The sequence below is a fragment of the Capra hircus genome, chromosome 16 (assembly GCF_001704415.2).
Source record: "Capra hircus breed San Clemente chromosome 16, ASM170441v1, whole genome shotgun sequence".
Lineage (NCBI taxonomy): Eukaryota > Metazoa > Chordata > Mammalia > Artiodactyla > Bovidae > Capra > Capra hircus.
In genome coordinates this window covers 10,715,426-10,732,459 of record NC_030823.1, presented here as the reverse complement: position 1 = coordinate 10,732,459, position 17,034 = coordinate 10,715,426, and positions in this window count along the sequence as shown.

The following is a 17,034-nucleotide window of genomic DNA, read 5'->3' as shown; positions in this document are numbered from 1 at the left end:
AGGTTGCTTCCATATCCTGGCTATTGTAAACAGTGCTGTAATGAGCATTGTGTACATGTGTCTCTTTCAATTCTGGTTTCCTCGATGTGTATGCCCAGCAGTGAGATTGCTGGGTCATGTGGCAGTTCCATTTCCAGTTTTTTAAGGAATCTCCATACTGTTCTCCATAGTGGATCTACTAGTTTGCACTCCCACCAACAGTGTAAGAGGGTTCCCATTTCTTCACACCCTCTCCAGCATTTATTGTTTGTAGACTTTTTGATGGCAGGCATTCTGACTGGCATGAGATGGTTCCTCATTGTGGTTTCAGTTTGCATTTCTCTGATAATGAGTGATGTTTAGCATCTTCTCGTGTTTGTTAGCCATCTATACATCTTCTTTGGAGAAATGTCTGTTTAGTTCTTTGGCCCATTTTTTTATTGGGTAGTTTATTTCGCTGATATTGAGTTGCATGAACTGCTTGTATATTGTGGAGATTAATTCTTTGCCAGTTGCTTCATTTGCTATTATTTTCTCCCATTCTGAAGGCTGTCTTTTAACCTTGCTTATAGTTTCCTTCACTGTGCAAAAGCTTTTAAGTTTAATTAGGTCCCATTTGTTTACTTTTCCTTTTATTTCAGTTACTCTGGGAGGTGAATCATAGAGGATCTTACTGTGATTTATATCAGAGAGTGTTTTGCCTATGTTTTCCTGTAGGAGTTTTATAGTTTCTGGTCTTACATTTAGATCTTTAATCCATTTTGAGTTTATTTTTGTGTATGGTGTTAGAAAACAAAATTGTATTAAAGATTTACTGAGCATGGCCCCACCCATCAGAACAAGACCCAGTTTCCCCCTCAGTCTCTCCCATCAGGAAGCTTTTGGAAGCTTCCTGAAGTGATAAGCCTCTTATCCTTCTCCAACAGAGGGCAGACAGACTGAAAACCATAATCACAGAGAACTAATCAAACTAATCACATGGACTACAGCCTTGTCTAACTCAGTGAAACTATGAGCCATGCCATGTAGGGCCACCCAGAATGGATGGGTCATGCTGGAGAGTTCTGGCAAAATGTGGTCCACTGGAGAAGGGAATGGCAAAACACTTCAGCATTCTTGCCTTGAGAATCCCATGAAGAGTATGAAAAGGCAAAAAGATAGGACACTGAAGGATGAACCCCAATATGCTACTGGAGATCAGTGCAGAAATAACTTAAGAAGGAATGAAGAGATGGAGCCAAAGCAAAAACAGCACACAATTGTGAATGTGACTGGTGATGGAAGTAAAGTCCGATGCTGTAAGGAGCAATATTGCATAGGAACCTGGAATGTTAGGTCCATGAATCAAGATAAATTTGAAGTGGTCAAACAGATGGCAAGAGTGAACACTGACATTTTAGGAATCAGCGAGCTAAAATGGACTGGAATGGGTGAATTTAACTCAGATGACCATTATATCTACTACTGTGGGCAAGAATCCCTTAGAAGAAATGGAGTAGCTGTCATAGTCAATAAGAGAATCCAAAATGCAGTACTTGGGTGCAATCTGAAAAACGACAGAATGATCTCTGTTCATTTCCAAGGAAAACCATTCAGATCACAGTAATCCAAGTCTATGCCCCAGCCAGTAACGCTGAAGAAGCTGAAGTTGACTGGTTCAATGAAGACTAAAAGACCTTTTAGAACTAACACCCAAAAAAGATGTCCTTTTCATTATAGGGGACTGGAATGGAAAAGTAGGAAGTCAAGAGACACCTGGAGTAACAGGCAAATTTGGCCTTGGAGTACAGAAGGAAGCAGGGCAAAGGCTAATAGAGTTTTGCCAAGAGAACACACTGGTCATAGCAAACACCCTCTTCCAACAACATAAGAGAAGGCTCAACACACGGACATCACCAGATGGTCAATACCCAAATCAGATTGATTATATTCTTTGCAGCCAAAGATGGAGAAGCTCTATACCGTCAGCAAAAACAAGACCGGGAGCTGACTGTGACTCAGATCATGAACTCCTTATTGCCAATTTCAGACTTAAATTGAAGAAAGTGGGGAAAACCACTAGACCATTCAGGTATGACCTAAATCAGTTCAGTTCAGTTCAGTCGCTCAGTCGTGTCTGACTCTTTGCGACCCCATGAATCGCAGCACGCCAGGCCTCCCTGTCCATCACCAACTCCCGGAGTTCACTCAGACTCACGTCCATCGAGTCAGTGACACCATCCAGCCATCTCATCCTCTGTCTTCCCCTTCTCCTCCTGCCCCCAATCCCTCCCAGTATCAGAGTCTTTTCCAATGAGTCAGCTCTTCTCATGAGGTGGCCAAAGTACTGGAGTTTCAGCTTCAGCATCATTCCTTCCAAAGAAATCCCAGGGCTGATCTCCTTCAGAATGGACTGGTTGGATCTCCTTGCAGTCCAAGGGACTCTCAAGAGTCTTCTCCAACACCAAAGTTCAAAAGCATCAATTCTTCAGCGCTCAGACTTCTTCACAGTCCAACTCTCACATCCATACATGACCATAGGAAAACCATAGCCTTGACTAGACAGAATCAAATCCCTTACAGTTATGTAGTGGAAGTGACAAACAGATTCAAGGGATTAGACCTCATAGACAGGATGCCTGAAGAACTATGGATGGAGGTTCATGACATTTTACAGGAGGCAGTGATCAAGACCATCCCCAAGAAAAAGAAACGCAAAAAGGCAAAATAGTTGCCTGAGGAAGCCTTGCAAATAGCTGTGAAAAGAAGAGAAGTAAAAGGCAAAGGAGAAAAGGAAAGGTATACCCATTTGAATGCAGAGTTCCAAAGAATAGCAAGGAGAGATAAGAAAGCCTTCTTCAGTGATAAATGCAAAAAAATAGAGGAAAACAATACAATGGAAAAGACCAGAGATCTCTTCAAGAAAATTAGAGATACCAAGAGAACATTCCATGCAAAGATGGGCACAATAAAGGACAGAAACGGTAAAGACCTAACAGAAGCAGAAGATATTAAGAAGAGGTAGCAAGAATACACAGAAAAACTATACAAAAAAGATCTTCATGACCTGGATAATCATGATAGTATGATTACCTAGAGCCAGACATCTTGGAATGTGAAGTCAAGTCAGCCTTAGGAAACATCAGTATGAACAAAGCTAGTGGAAGTGATGGAATTCCAGGTGAGCTATTTCAAATCCTCTAAGATGATGCTGTGAAAGTGCTGCACTCAATATGTGAGCAAATTTGGAAAACTCACCAATGGCCACAGGACTGGAAAAGGTCACTTTTCATTCCAATCCCAAAGAAAGATAATGCCAAAGAATGCTCAAACTACCACACAGTTGCGCTCATCTCACATGCTAACAAAGTAATGCTCAAAATTCTCCAAGCCAGGTTTTAACAGTACGTAACTGTGAACTTCCAGATGTTCAAGATGGATTTAGAAAAGGCAGAAGAACCAGAGATCAAATTGCCAACATTGGTTGGATGATCGAAAAAGCAAGAGAGTTCCAGAAAAACATCTACTTCTGCTTTGTTGACTATGCCAAAGCCTTGATTGTGTGGATCACCACAAACTGGAAAATTCTGAAAGACCACCTGACCTGCTTCCTGACAAATCTGTATGCAGGTCAAGAAGCAACAATTAGAACTGAACATGGAACAACAGACTGGTTCCAAATTGGGAAAGGAGTACATCAAGGCTATATATTGTCACCCTGCTTATTTAACTTATATGCAGAGTACATCATGAGAAATGCTGGGCTGGATGAAGCATAAGCTGGAATCAAGATTGCCCGGAGAAATATCAATAACCTCAGATATGCAGATGACACCACAGTTATGGCAGAAAGTGAAGAAGAACCAAAGAGCTTCTTAATGAAAGTAAAGAGGAGAGTGAAAAAGTTGACTTAAAACTCAACATTCAGAAAACTAAGATCATGGCATCCAGTCCCATCATTTCATGCAAATAGATGGGGAAACAATGGAAACAATGTGAGACCTTATTTTGGAGGTTCCAAAATCACAGCAGATGGTGACTGCAGCCATAAAATTAAAAGATGCTTGCTCCTTGGAAGAAAAGCTATTACCAACCTCTGCTATTAAAAAGCAGAGACATTACTTTGCCAACAAAGGTGCATCTACTCAAAGCTATGGTTTTACCAGTAGTCGTGTATGGATGTGAGAGTTGGACTATAAAGCAAGCTGAGTGCCAAAGAATTGATGCTTTTGAACTGTGGTGTTGGAGAAGACTCTTGAGAGTCCCTTGGACTTCAAGGACATAAAACCAGTCCATCCTAAAGGAAATCAGTCCTGAATATTCATTGGAAGGACTGATGCTGAAGGTGAAGCTCGAATACGTTGGCCACCTGATTCGAAGAACTGACTCATTTGAAAAGACCCTGATGCCGGGAAAGATTGACGGCAGGAGATGGGGATGACAGAGGATAAGATGGTTAGATGGCATCACTGATGCAATGGACATGAGTTCGAGTAAGCTCCGGGAGTTGGTGATGGACAGGGAGGCTTGTCGTGCTCTAGTCCAAGGTGTCACAAGAGTTGGACACGACCGAGTGACTGAACTGTGTTGAACTCTGAGTAGCTACAGAAGTGGTGTTTTGGAGGCAAAACTGTGATGTCTACAATGACATAAGAAGAAATATGCCAGCTGTTTATTTACATGAAAGCTGTGGCTATAAGACGGGATGGCCAGTATAGGTAGATCAAGGATACATTGTTAATTACAACCTGTGAGTATGCCTGCTAAGTAGCTTCAGTTGTGTCCGACTCTTTGCAGCCATGTGGATCATAGATCTGTCAGATTCCTCTGCCCATGAGATTCTCTAGGCAAGAATACTCGAGTGAGTTGCCATGCTCTCCTTCAGAGGATCTTCCCAACCAAGGGATTGAACCCACATCTCTTGTGTCTCCTGCATTGGCAGGTGGGGTCTTTACCACTTGAGCCAACTGGGAAGCTCCAAACACAGTTTTAGGCATTCTATATTTTTTTTTTCATGATTCAATGTGTTATTCATTAAAAGAATTAACATATCTTTCAATGTTTTTTCAAATTTGTTTTTTATATTTTAATTTTCAATTAAAGCTCACACATTGTGTTTACATTGAAAGCAGTGTTTTCCCCTTCCTAGCATTGAAAGTCACTAAGATCAGTAAATGAGATCTCCTTGAAAGAACCTTAAGGGAGTTTCTCTAGAGTGGGTCCAACCTGTGGACCTTAGGCATCTAGGAACCTTTTAAAATTCTTCCTCCAAAACTCTTCCTTTAAATAGAATGTGATCTTGAGTCCTCAAGGATCAGCTATTGTATTGCTGTTGTTTCCTTAGGGCTGTTGTAAAAAGAAACTACCACAAACTTAAAAGAACAGAAATCTATTCTTTCACAGTTCTGGAAGCCAAAAGTCCGAATTATGGCAGGGCTGTGTTCCTTCTAGAGGCAACTATAGAGGAGAATTCATTTCCTTCCTTTTCCACCTCTGGTGGCTCCAAATGTTCCTTGACTTGTAGCCACATCCCTTCAATCTCTGCCTCTGTCTTCATATCCCCTTTTCATCTGCTAGTCTCTTACAAGGACACTGTGAATAGACTGAGGGCCCAGCAGGATAGTCCTGGATGGTTGCACCTCTAGGCCCTTCACTAAATTACCTCTGCAGACTCAGTTTTCTACATAAGGTAGCATTCCCAGGTTTCAGGGGTTTGACCTCCACATGGTGAGTGAAGGACCATTTTGCAGTCTACCACACATAACACAGCCTAGAGAAATCCTGATATTTCACTGAAGTCCTGTGTGTTTTGTTAAAATCCTGTGGATTTCACATTATATTCATTTTCTAGGTTTGTTTTACTGTATTACTTCATCTTTTATTATGTCAGCCTCTGTTCTAGACATAGGATACAAAAAGGTATCCCTCATAATGAGGAACTAATAAGAAATAACACTCTATCTTTTCAACAATTTTTATTTAATTTTTATTAGAGTATGGTTGATTTACAATGTTGTGTTAGTTTCAGGTGTATAGCAAAGTGAATCACTTTTATGTATGTATATAGTATGTATGTGTGTGTGTATTTATATATATGGGCTTCCCTATGACTCAGCAGGTAAAGAATCTGCTAGCAATGCAGGAGACACAGGGTTCAATCCCTGGGCTGAGAAGATCCCATGGAGGAGGAAATGACAACCCATTTCAGTATTCTTGGCCAAAAAATTCCATGGACAGAGGAAAGGCTGCAGTTCAAAGGGTTGCAAAGAGTTGCACATAACTGAGCAATTAAGCACACACACACACACACACACACACACACACACACATATATATTCTTTTTTTTTTAGATTCTTTTCTGATATAGGCCATTACAGAGTACTGTGAAAGTGTTAGCCGCTCAGTCATGTCTGACTACTCTTTGCCACCCCATGGAGTGTAGCCTGCCAGGCTCTTCTGTCCATAGGATTCTCCAGGCAAGTAAACTGGAGTGGGTTGCCATGCCCTTCTCCAGGGGATCTTCCCAACCCAGGGACCAAACCCAGGTCGCCTGCATTGCAGGCTGATTCTTCACTATCTGAGCCACCAGGGAATTGACATATATACACTATTATATTTTATGTATAGTAGTGTGTACATGTCAATCCCAATCTCCCAGTTTATCCCTCTCCTCCTTTATCCCCTGGTAACCATAATTTTGTTTTCTACATCTGTAACTCTACTTCTGTTGGTAAATAAGCTCATCTGTACCTTTTATTTTTAGATTCCACATATAATTGTTATATTTGTCTTTCTGTATCTGACTTACTTCACTCAGTGTGACAATCTCTAGGTTTATCCATGTTGCTATGAATGGCATTATTTTGTTCTTTTTTACGGTTGAGTAACATTCCATTGTATACATGTACTATATCTTCTTTATCCATTTCTCCGTTGATGGACATTTAGGTTGGTTCCGTGTCCTGGCTATTGTAAAGTGCTGCAGAGAACACTGGGGTGCATGTATCTTTTTGAATTCTGGTTTTCTTCACGTATATGCCCAGGAGTGGGGTTGCTAAGTCATATAGTAGCTCTATTTTTAGTTTTTTTTAATAGAACCAGCATACTGTTTTCCATAGTGGTTGTGCCAATTTAAATTCTCGCTAATAGTGTAGGATCATTCCCTTTTCTTCATGCTCTCTCCAGCATTTATTGTTTGTAGGTTTTTGATGGTGGTTGTACTGATGAGTGTGAGACAATACCTCATTGTAGTTTTGATTAGCATTTCTCCAATAATTAGTGCTGTTGATGTTTTCATGTACTTTTTGGCCACTTGTACATCTTCTTTGGAGTAATGTCTATTTAGATCTTCTGCCTAGTTTTGATGGGTTGTCTGTTTCTTTTTTTATATTGAGCTGCATGAGCTACTTGTATGCTTTGGAAATTAATGCCTTGTTGGTTGCTTCATTTGCAAGTATTTCCTCCCATTCTGAGGGTTGTCTGCTTGTTTTATTCATGGTTTCTTTTCCTTTGCTGTACGGAAACTTTTAAGTTTAATTAGATCTCATTTATTTTTGTTGTTTTTATTTTCATTCAATAAAAAGTTCAGTGTAAACTTCATTGTTTACAAAGAAGTGTCATATTTTTACTTTGACATCGCTGTTAAAAACACCCCCATCTGAAAAGGTAAAAACAAACTTATGTGTACCCATGCACTGTCTTATTCTGTACAATGTCTCCCTCTTGTGTTTTCCTCCCAAATAGACTCCAACTCTAAATTAAAAGCACATTAGTTTAAAACTTGGAGAAGGCAATGGCACCCTACTCCAGTACCCTTGCCTGGAAAATCCCATGGGCGGAGGAGCCTGGTAGGCTGCAGTCCATGGGGTCGCGAAGAGTTGGACACATCTGTGCGCCTTCACTTTCACTTTCCACTTTCGTGCATTGGAAAAGGAAATGGCAACCCACTCCAGTATTCTTGCCTGGAGAATCCCAGGGACGCGGGAGCCTGGTGGGCTGCCATTTATGGGGTCGCACAGAGTCGGATACGACTGAAGCGACTTAGCAGCAGCAGCAGCGGTTTAAAACTATGCCTGAAATTCATTACAAGCTTTTTGGCATTACAGAGTTTCTCATTCAACAAGTACAAAAATTACAACACATTATTTCATAGGAAAGCTTGATAAGGACTCCGGTTTTTCAAACAGCATCATTTTCCAATGCTCTGACATCAACTCGGTGTTCTGCAATTCTATTTGATTCTGACACTAACTACCCGGAACTGACACAGACCCCAAAGATCAAGGGCTCAGTCCTACAACACTGTCTCCACTTCAAACACGAGCCATTAATGGGGTGTCCAGGCTGCCCACACTTCTGCCTAGCCAGTAAACTTACAAGTTACTATGACCTCACCTCAGGTTCAATAATTGACAAAACAAACAAAACTGTATTTACAATTACAGTTTTATTATGTAGGATACAATCCAAGAACAGGCAAATGGAAGGAATGCTTGGGATGCAGCTGGGAGGAGGTTGGGTTCCAAAGTCCAGCACCCTCTCCAGGAGCAGCACCCTCCCAGCAAATCACCTTGTTCACCAACCTGGATGCCCCCTGAAACCTTGTTACTCCAGAGTTGTATTAAATTCCCATTGGGTGGGTGACACAGATTGGATCACTGACTTGGTGGTACTTGACATAGTCCCTTCCTTTGAGATGTGTGTTTGGGGAAGGGGCAAGAGCCATCAAAAGTCCATCTTTTAAGCAGAGTTAGTGCTTCCCTTCAGAGAAAGCAATGGCACCCCACTCCAGTACTCTTGCTTGGAAAATCCCATGAATGGAGGAGCCTGGTAGGCTGCAGTCCATGGGGCCGCTAAGAGTCAGACAGGACTGAGCGACTTCACTTTCACTTTTCACTTTCATATATTGGAGAAGGAAATGGCAACCCACTCCAGTGTTCTTGCCTGGAGAATCCCAGGGACGGGGGAGCCTGGTGGGCTGCTGTCTATGGGGTCGCGCAGAGTCGGACATGACTGAAGCGACTTAGCAGCAGCAGCAGCAGCAGCAGCAGCACTTCCCTTGAAACTAAATATGGGGCCATCAAGAATAATTTCACAGGGACTTCCCTGGTGGTTCAGGGTTTAAGAATTCTCCTATCACTGCAAGGGACACGGGTTTGATCTGGGAAGATCTTCGGTCTGGGAAGATCCCACTTGCCGCAAGGCAACTAAGTCCGTGTGCCACAACAACTGAGCCCGTGAGCTGCAACTACTGAAGCCCATGTGTCTTGGAGGCCGTGCTAGGCAACAGAAAAGCCACGGCCTGCGCATCGCGACGAAGAGTAGCCTCTGCTCACTGCAACTAGAGAAAGCTCGAGTAGCAATGAAGACCTAGCATGGCCAAAAATAAATGAATAATAAAAAAATAATAATAACTTCATTAACATAAACTCAGTTATGAGAGAAAGAGACTCGATATGGATAACAAGACACTTCAATCACTCAGGAAATTGCAAGAGTTTTAGGAGCTCTGTGCTGGGAACCAAACCAGAAGCAAAACTCAAATATATATATTTTTATTACACCACAAGGACCTATCTGATCTTTTTGTAGAAACCCAGGGTAAGCCATAATGAATGGGCATGTCAAACATTATTTAAGTTCTTATACTCAGAAGGCATATAGCTAAGGTTCCTAATTCAAGAATGAAATGAATAAGAAAATATCTTTGATAGGTAGATTAGAATATCAGCCAGCATAGCAAGAAGGGAAAGGATTATGTCAAAAGTTACTCAGAATCTTTAAGTGTCAAACTGAGAGATATTTAAATGCTCTGAGCCTGGAGAACAGGGGACAGAAAAACAGATAAGGAGTATTTTATACCTATATGGAAGACTTGGAATTCCCCAAACAAGTATGCCCTGGACATACTTAAGAAGGAAATGAAAGATAAATCGTGAATTAGGGGAACTTTTAAAAAAGTAGCTCTACTACTTTAATTCACTGAAGATTTAGCATCCAGTAGGCTCTAATGAAGAGTTTCCTAGGTGGTGCTAGTGGTAAAGAACCCACCTACCACTGTAGGAGACATGTGACACAGGTTTGATTCCTGGTTCAGGAAGATCCCCTGGAGGAGGCCATGGCAACCCATTCCAGGATTCTTGCCTGGAGAATTCCATGGACAAAGGAGCCTGGCAGGCTACAGTCCATGAGGTCATAAAGAGTCGGACACAACTGAGCAATACACACACACACACACACACACACACACACACGCACACACACACATGCTCTAATGAAAATATTTATTTAGCTTTTATTTTTTATCAAGAACTTCTTAACTTCTGTGTCATTTCTACATTCCTAATATGTGTGTCCTTAAGTCTTTGGTCAATACACTGACAAGACCAGAAAATATTATGTTTTGAAATGTGAGCAAATTGTTTTCTTAAATCTTGGGTGAACATACAGATACAGAGAACAAACTAGTGCTTACCAGTGGGGAGAGGGAAGAGAGGAGGAGCAAGATAGGTGTTAGGGATTAAGAGGTACAAACTACTATGCATAAATAGATAAGCTACAGAGAGAAGGAAATGGCAACCCACTCCAATATTCTTGCCTGGAAATTTTCATGGACAGAGGACCCTGGTAGGCTACAGTCCATGGGGTTGCAGAATCAGACATGACTAAGCGACTTCACTCTCACTTTATGGGTATGTTGTACAGTACAGAGAATAGAACCAATATTTTATAATAACCATACATGGAGTACAACCTTTAAAAGTTGTGAATCACTAAATTGCATACCTGCAACTTCTATAATATTATAAATCAGCCATACGTCACATTAAAAAAAGATCTCGGGTAGTCTTTAAGCTTTGCACTAGACAAATTAATAACCAGAGTGCCATCTGGTGTTGAACAAACAGCATCTGTGATAAATGTTTCCTAACCTTTGCATTGGAGAAGGAAATGTAAACCCACTCCAGTATTCTTTCCTAGAGAATCCTGTGGATAGAGGAGCCTGAAGGGCTGCCGTCAATGGGGTCGCACTGAGTCAGACACGACTGAAGTGACTTAGCAGCAGCAGCAGCAGCAGCAACCTTTGCATTCCAAAGTTTTCTCTCTTCTCTCTGTCTTTATGGAGGTCAATATTGTTTTGTGCTGTCCTATCTGTTTTCTTAAGAGGAGGCTGGACTTGTTACAGAACTCAGGTTCAGCTGTTTGCTGCTCAAAAGCCAATAATCTGAGGGCAAGTGCCAGTAGAAAAGAAAGGTGATTTAACCAGAAAAGTTGACAATCTGGACTCATATCCAGAGACCAACCCCAAAGATCCTGCTCAACCACGATGATTTTTAAAGGGAAAAGTGGGGTGAAGGGAAGAATCTCAGTGAACCATGGAGGCAGGTGGTTGGGTTCTGCATCAGTGTCCCTTATGAGCAGACAGCAGACTGGCTGATTCTTTCTTCAGATGTTATCTTACCTGCAGGATCCGCCTGCAGGTCCTTAGGAGATCTTTGGGGAGAAAGAGTTAATCATTCTTCAATTATTTAATTCTTAATTCTTACTTCTTTTTATCTAGGAAAAGAACTGACAGATTAGACAAGGCATGGTGTGCATTCAGGAGAGCATAAGTCTGGAGTTAGGTTATATTGCCTAGTGATCTCATTCTTAGGTTCTTTGAAGGTCAGAGGGGACAGAAATGGGTAAACAGGAAAGGGGCAGAAGTTCAGTTCAGTTCAGTCGCTCAGCTGTGTCTGACTCTTTGCAACCCTATGAACCACAGTACGCCAGGCCTCCCTGTCCATCACCAACTCCCAGAGTCCACCCAAACCCATGTCCATTAACTCAGTGATGCCATTCAACCATCTCATCCTCTGTCATCCCCTTCTCCTTCTGCCCTCAGTCTTTCCCAGAATTAGAGTCTTTTCAAATGAGTCAGCTCTTTGCATCAGGTGGCTAATGTATTGGAGTTTCAGCTTCAACATCAGTCCTACCAATGAACACCCAGGACTAATCTCCTTTAGAATGGACTGGTTGGATCTCCTTGCAGTCTAAGGGACTCTCAAGAGTCTTCTCCAACACCACAGTTCAAAAGCATCAATTCTTTGGTGCTCAGCTTTCTTTATAGTCCAACTCTCACATCCATGCATGACCACTGGAAAAACCATAGCCTTGACTAGACAGACCTTTGTGGACAAAGTAATGTCTCTGCTTTTCAATATGCTGTCTAGGTTGGTCAGAAGAGCTGCTTTCAATGCCCCATTGTCAGACATCATTTCATTTCTGTGAGGCTGGGGGCCAAGGTTTATCTTCTGTAATTTTCTCATGCTGACATAGGGCGCCATCTCCTCCGAGGGGAAGATGTCAACACGGGTCTGTAGCATCTCTTTGTGACAATTTTATTTTCCCCCTTTACGTATATGGGCAGAGCAGGTTACAATTATTTTGATGCCCACAAAGATATAGATTACTATGAGCAATCATGTTAATCCCATGGTCTTGAGGCCAGTTCTTAGAATCGCACCAGCCATAGGTTCAGTACTGCTCAGGTTGGAATCGCTCTGTCATGTCCTCTGGTGGCAGTTACAGTATCTGTAAAACAATTCAGCAATGTGCATCAGACACTGAGTCTCTGACTCTGTTGTCCTAATCATCAACTGCTCGAGAATGCTACTCTGTGACTTTGGGAAGCCTGGGAGACTTCAGCTTTCCTACAAACAAGAGATGGCACAGTTCTGGGTGGGGGAGGTGCAGAGAGGAATTTCCTGGTGATCCACTGGTTAAGACTCCACTTCCACTGCAAGGGGGTGTGAGATCTGTCTCTGGTTGGAGAACTAAGATCCCATATGCTGGATGGCACGGCCAAGGAAATATTAAAACGATAGTAATAATTAAAAAAAAGTGGCAAGGGACATAGAGGGAGTTTAGTAACCCGTTTATTTTTCCTTGAATTTTATCTTTTATCCTTTCTGGAAATCCACACAAGACAATGTAGGCAGAATTATGAAGGGAAAAAGTTTTCCGAAGAGAGGCGAGTCTATAGTAGCAAAAAAAGAAAAAAAAAAGGACATTGATGAGAGTGAGGGAGTGAGAACTTACACAGATTCTTAGATTTGTAAGAGGAAAGATATTGTTATCTTTCACGGGACCAAATTCTCATGAATAGTCATGGTGGTAGCAGAAGTCAGATTAGAGGTGACTGACAAAGGGATTGATTGTGAAGCTGCGGCTGAAGCAGGCCCAGGTGGTCTGGACAGCTGAAGTGAAGGAAGGAGGAAAAAAAGGTAAAGGGGCAGGTCCAAGGCACACAGAGAACCTCTCAGCAATGCTCCAGGTCTGAGCCTGAAGGAAGGGACCTGGAGCCTGTAGAAGACGACTGGTGTCTTCACTCCATCCTCCTACTAGGTAACAAAGATCAAAATGCCAGACCCCCGCTCAGGTGAAAAGGAGGTTATCAGCACCATGAAGAGGGGAAAATAACTCACACTTAATGATATGTCAGATGCTGCATTTGAGTGATTCCAGTATAGAAACTCACATGGCAAACAACGGCTTACTTGGAAAATCCAGTTGACCCTTGAACAATGCTGGGGTTAAGGGCACTGCACAGTCAGAAATCCCCACGTGTAATTCCTAGTTGGTCTTCTGTATCCTCGATTTCTTTATATTTAAGGTTCTGCATCTAGGAGTCCAACCTACCTCAGATTGTGCAGGACTGTAGTATCTACTGTTGAAAAAAAATCCATGTATGAGTGGACACATTAATTCCGAATCTGTTGTTCAAGGATCCAGTGTACTTGACATGTTCTTTCATTGACTATCGTTAGCCACTCTATGAAACAGGTTTGTTCTTACCTCCATTTTACATATAAAGAACCCAAAGCACCACGAGGTTAAGTAACTTGTCTAGAGTTATACAGCTGATAGATTGGGTTTTTAATCCAAGTAGTCTGAAACCAAACCCCATGATGAAATGTTTCTATCTCTAACCAGTAATGAAAACAGGAAGGGCAAGTAACAGGACTATACTTACTGCTGACAGAATTGAAATTTGATCTCAGGTTTCTCTAATTCAAATCTCACCAACATTCCAGTATGCTATGAGGATCAAGCACAGAGAAAAAGGCCCATTAAACTGTGTGCTGTAAAGTGTGAATCTTAGTGGGCACCTGAGGTGGGCCCAGCTAGGCCAACAGTGAGAGAAGTCAGTCTGGCCCTCTGTCCATTTGCAAAGAGAAAAGTTGTCCTTGCCATCTAGGGTCTGGGTCCACACCAACAGTGAGGCCATGATGCTCTCCTGCTAAATACAGAGAATTTTACAGAGAACTAACTTCAAATGAGATCACTCTGTGACCACGGTGGATCAAGACAAAACAAGATCACTCAGGAATCAGATCTGAGCACACATCAAAACATGAGCACTATCGGGGCTCCTTTGCCAGTTACAGCTTAGGTCTCACTTCATTCCTCTCGCCTTCAAGATAAGACCAGATCTGGACCTTGACTGTTTCCATACAGCCTTTGAGTGAAGAGTGGTTTTTAACATTTTTTAAAGGTAAAAAACCCCCCAAAACAGAGAATAATATGTGAAAGAGACCATAGGTAACCTGCAAAGCCTAAAATGTTTTTTCCATCTGGCCATTTACAGAAAAAGTTTATCAACCCTTGTGTTGGAGAAAATTAAGAAATCCAGTCATAGCTGAGAAAAGCTCCACATTCATAAATATTTCCCCAAATTACCCTAGTCAGGCCCCAAAGCCTACAGTAATCCTAACATCCTGTTATGGAGATACTGTACAGATACACATAATGCGTAGTCTTTCTTAGAGCAAACAGTTAATATGCCCAACTTCCTTTGACTAATAAATGTATTAAGAACAACAGCCAGCAAACTCAAGCCAAATCCTCTCTGTGGGCTGTTTTCCTGTGACTTGAAAGCTATGAGTGATTTTTTGTAAACCAAAGGATTGTTTCAAATTAAACAAACAAATGAGGAAGAATATGTAACACAGACTATATATGTCTCACAAATGCTAAAATATCTCTTATTCAACCCTTCAAGGAAAATTTGCCAACTCCTGGTCAAGAACTGTGAAGGGTCTGAGATTTTATTATACTTACAAGCTGCCAAGCTAATTTGCATCAGTTTCATAGATGATGATAAAAGACACAAGATTCCTGGATCAGAGAAGGACTTTATTTTTGGAAGCAGTGGCTAGACTGTCAGCATGTTTACACTGGTTTCCTGAGCCTCAGTTCTAACAGGGAGATGTGGAGGGCCAGATGACACCAGTATATTCAGGGTGTTGCTTTACAGAAAAAGAACCCAGGGCTAAGCATCCAGCATTTTTCGAGCAATAGCAAAGGTTATAACAAGATGCCATTAAACCAGTCTCTGCCTGCCGGCTGAACAGAAGTGAGGTTGCAGTTACCTTGACATTTAGTTGCCTCTATTACTTTACACAGAAACTATTTAGAATCAGAAGATGGGTGAGCCTTGCAGTCTGGCACCCTCAGAAAGAACACACAGGGGCACCCAGGGCCCTTGGTGGACTGCCTCTCCCCTACAGTGGGCTCGTGGTGGTCACTCTTGGAAGGTCACTGACAGAAGTGAAATTTCCACCAAGATTGAGTTCAGATCCCATAGGACCCACAACTTTCTAGGTTGGACAGCTGAAATCTCTTCCATAGTCTCCTGATTAAAGCCCTCATTCCTGGAATGGGGAGGTAAACTGATGTTTAATTGAGCTCTAGTATTTTGTTGAGGGACTTCGTGTTGGGTTTTACTTTCTGTTCTTTGGAATAAAGTGTCAGGGGATCCTTCTGTTATCTGATCAGAAGAGTATCTGTTATCAGATATCTGTTATCTGAACTGCTCCTTAGTAAAACTGTTTCCTAGCTTTCTAACATTTTTTTTTCCTGAGGCCTGTCTGCTTCTTTTGTTGTCTATTAGAGGGAAAGTCTATGGGAAGAGGACAGGCAGAGACCTCATAAGTCCTTGCTTGAGCTGGTCCTGGGCTGATGAGCATAGTCCCCTCGGACCAGTGTCTCTGAACCAACTTTGCCTCAAGTCTCTGTTTTAAAGTTATAAGTCCACCTGCTTCAAAGCCAGAGGTTTGTCCAACTTGTGTTTGGTGATGCTGAGCCTTTGGCCAACTTCCAGAGATGCAGCGTTGCACAAGCATATCTTTGGGGAACACTGCAGTTCTCGTGGGTTCCTTGCAATCGAAAACTGCCACTTCCATGTCCCAAACCTTCTTCCTTCATGTTTCACACCACAATATTAACTTGTATGCTTAGCTTTCTAACTGGCATAGTTAGGAATATCTAGTGCAGATAAACAGTTAAAATATTAAAAAAAAAAGTCGTCAAAGTCTTAGTGTTTATTTTGTGAACCCTGAGAAGTTATATGCTTATAAGAATACAAAGCTTAACTTAATTCCAAAAGAAAAGAAGACATTATAGTATGTATTTTACATTTTATTTTACTATATAAAAATAATGTCAACACAATATTTTGTTTTATACAGGACTAGGGTTAAACTTCTCTTAATTTAAATTTCTTTAATTTGCAAAGTTGGTTTTATGAGTTAAATGAATTATCATTGTTTCTACACCATGGTTAAAATTATATTCATACATGTGTGCATATATAAATGCATATATAAAAATAAAATATATGTAATTGTATTTAACTAAATGAAATGGTAATAACAGATATCTTTTTCAATAAATTCTTAGAATGCTACAAATAATGAGGAATTAATGTTAGCTAAAAATCCTAAATTCCAGATCCTTAACTAACTTTAAGACATGAGACACAGAATTAAATTAATAACTAATCTTTTGATGCCCAGACAAATTCTAACTAAAAAGCAGAATGAAAAACCACTGGTTACTAAACATAATTTTGTTTACTCCTATTTTTAGGAAAAGCAATGGATTAACAAATGTCTCTGGGTAGTATGTATGCTTTTTTTACTACCTCCAAATTATTAAAATGATATAAAAATGCACATTCATGGAGAAAAAAATTAGCGAGATAATTACTAGTTTCCTGTCCTCTGATATACTCTTTTTTAAAATTATTGTTTA